Source organism: Arachis ipaensis, chromosome B08, assembly GCF_000816755.2.
Source record: "Arachis ipaensis cultivar K30076 chromosome B08, Araip1.1, whole genome shotgun sequence".
NCBI classification, from domain to species: Eukaryota; Viridiplantae; Streptophyta; class Magnoliopsida; order Fabales; family Fabaceae; genus Arachis; species Arachis ipaensis.
In genome coordinates this window covers 2,671,836-2,675,183 of record NC_029792.2, presented here as the reverse complement: position 1 = coordinate 2,675,183, position 3,348 = coordinate 2,671,836, and the positions used below count along the sequence as shown (strand labels likewise).

At 33.7% G+C, this 3,348-nt stretch overlaps 1 long non-coding RNA gene across 2 annotated transcripts; it reads right to left on the bottom strand.

Moving 5' to 3' along the window:
* Positions 1,220-2,124, bottom strand: LOC107610255. Of its 2 annotated transcripts, XR_002353177.1 has the most exons (3): positions 2,001-2,124; positions 1,644-1,909; positions 1,530-1,557 (listed from the first exon to the last, which is right to left on the bottom strand). It is a non-coding gene; the product is annotated as an uncharacterized LOC107610255 (long non-coding RNA). The 2 variants fall into 2 exon arrangements; XR_002353176.1 differs by having other exon boundaries at positions 1,220-1,909.

The following is a 3,348-nucleotide window of genomic DNA, read 5'->3' as shown; positions in this document are numbered from 1 at the left end:
AATAAATGCAAACTAATATAATTTTGAGCTAATTTTTTATTAGTTTTCAAATATTTTAATATGAAAAATCCATTTATAAAAATTTCATAAAATTTGTATACAATATATAGCTCTTTCGTGGCACTGCTGACATTACTAATTTAAATTGTAGAAAGCAAATATATCATAGTAGCATGGTGGTTGTTAAATTAAAAAAAAAGACTCAATGATAATCCACTTCCGAGCATTTCAAATGTAAGCATGCTTTGACTACTGTACATTGCAATTAAATTAACAGGTAGGATTAATTAATATTATGGTATAATGCCGGCCATCACTTCTCATGTTTCCGATAATTGGGAAGTGACTATGGCCTATGGACTATATGGAGAGTATATGATTAATCATAGACCTTTCTTGTTTGATGTGATGATGAGGTTCCCAAACTTTTATATTGAAATAAATCCAAAGGGATGTTAGAGATTAGGTCAGTTTTGTTTTAGGGTGGATTAATGCCCATAAATATCAAATAAATAGAGGGAGAAAAGAAGAGTTACTCCTACTACTTCCTAGTTCCGAATCCCATTGAATTGGAAATACTTCTTTCGTACTTTGTATTTTATTTATTTATTTATTTATATCCATGTTTATAGCATTAAAAAGGCATCTTCTTGGCCAAATGAAAATGAACGTGGAGAGAAGATNNNGACACTTGTGTCGTCGCCGGTCCACCCACAAGCCGCCGCCAGAACCGCGAACAGAGGAAGACGTCGCCGTTGTTAACAACAAGAGACACGCCGAATAGCTGCGATTTTTTTAGGGAAACCGCCACAAAACGAAATTCCAGTGGTTCCACAAGCGTCACCTGTTAGGGGGTGGAGATTTGATTTTGCGGCGGTTGCAAAACCGCCGCTATTTTGGTTAGTCGATTTAAAAAAATCTGCAGCAGTTTTACAACCGCCGCAATTTTATGTGGGTCTTTTAAAAAAATTGCGACGATTTTGAACCGCCGCAATTTCATGCATGAGCTTTAAAAAAACTGACCAACTACGATAGTTTATACCATTTTTCTTTACTATAACCTATTTTCTTTACATCATATTTATTAAACTTTAAATATTAACATAGAAAAACACAAAATAAACAATATCATGATTAATAAAGCGTAAGGTTAATCAATTTGAGAAGTGAAATAGCACAAAAAATTTTTAAGTAGAAAATCTTTGTTAACAGATGAGCATCAGCCAATTGCATGAGATGTTTTTGCAAGCAAGTAATTAACTAGACAAAAAGTTAAAAAAGAACATGTTGAGCCTTATCTTGCAACTGTACTGCACTCTACAGTGAAGGATACAGAGAACTATATATTAAAACCCAAAAAAAAATATTCATGTGATTCTGAATTTCCTCACATCACAACAAATTTCACTAAGATTTTTGCAGGGAGTACAATACCTTTTCATATCTCTTTGATGCTCTTTCATATTTGTCAGCCTTGAACAATACATTCCCTTCTTCCTTCTTCTTTCCAGTTGCCTCTATCTTCTCTAGTGTATTCAGATCCTACGATTTCTTTTCCTGCATTCCATTTTTATTAAATTAGTGTTGTTTTTAATATTGTCAGAACCATAAAACATTAGGAACATAAGACAATTCTCTCTCACCTTTACAAAGGAAACCAGCTCAACTTCATAGTACACGTTGGAGTTGGCAGGAACGGTGGCCAATTCCTGAGTTGACCCAGATGAGCCAAAAGCATACTCAGGATGTATGGTCACCAATGCAACTTCCCCTTTCTTCATGTTCATCACAGTTTTATCAAGTCCATCAATTACTTGCTCCTCGTCAATTTTAAACTCAAATGGCTGCTCATCATCATGACCCTTCTTCACGAAAACAGTCCCATCTTGCAGCTTACCAATATGTTTCACTGCAACAATAAAAATAACAAATTCAATAACAACAGCCAATGAAATAGTAAATGGAACAAAGAGAAGCATAATGCAGATCAAAAGCTTTACCTTGAACCACAGCTCCATCATTGGGACGTTCATACCCCTCTTCCTCCTTCAAGGTCTTCTTGAGAACCTTCTTATCCTTAGTTATGTCAGATACAACCTTTCAAGATATCAACTCAAGATCAATTTGGAGCGAAGCATTCAGAGGTACAGCACCTTCATCACCTGATGCAGCCTTCTATTCTCACCAAACGCATCTGCAAAACTATATATGTCAATGAACTTGCACATGATAATTCATTGGTGAGTATAAGCAGTGGTCACAATCAACTCCCAAGTTTCATATATTATATATATATGAAGGCCTCCACACTTTTTAGAAACCAAGCCATTGATTCTGGGGGAAATGCAGCTAGCTAGCTCTATTCATAATAATAATAGTAATAATAATCATAATATATTGAGCATAGAAATAAAGAGGAGATGCAAGAAACAAAGATAAACGATTTTTTAGGAGATGGTGTCACTCTCAGGCCAAGAGGAGACTAGTGAAGAACATAAATAAAAATTGTGGTAAAATTAAAGTACATGCTAACAACTTGAATACAAAATACAAGTTGCAAAACTAGTTTTATCCCATTAACTCTACCTACTTATTGGTACGATTTAGATGTGTTGAAGGTTAATATGTTCAAAAAATTTACTTAAAGGCAAAGCAAAGAACTAAGTCAAAACCGAGTACTTGGAAACTCATTAGAATAATTGAAGTAATTTTGTGTAAAAATAAATAAAAAAAATAAATATTACAAAGATAAAATATTTGTTAATACAGAGAATTGAGGATACAAATTCAATGCAGTTTGTAAATGCACGTGGACCTAAGGGGGAAGGGTTACCTTTATGCTAAGAAAATAGTGGGCAATTAAACAAGAAAACGAATTAGCATGTTTGACACCCACCTTAGATTGCTTTCTCAAAAGATCAAACCTATTTTGGAGATCTTCATGAGCCTTTTTTAAGTTCAGCATCTTCTATCTTGACATGTTTCTAAAATAACATGTCATATTTTTAGTAGTACGGATTAAAAGGTATAATAGAATACAGAGACAAAAATGATATCTACAGAAGGTTTAGAGATAATTAGCTGTGCAGAAATTAGAAGAAACCCTTGCAACTTCATCCAAAAAAAAAAAGAGAACAAGATGCAACCATGTGTACAAAACAGAATTGTAAGAAAATAAGTGTTTTAATTTACTAATAGAACACTTGTAGCAGGTTGCCTTTATAATATGTGATGCCTAATGCCTACTAAGCAAAAATTTTATTATCAAAGATGCCCCCATATAAATTCTGCATGAACATACCAGCAATGACAAAAGCTTCAAACTTAATGGTATACATTCTTCAACTA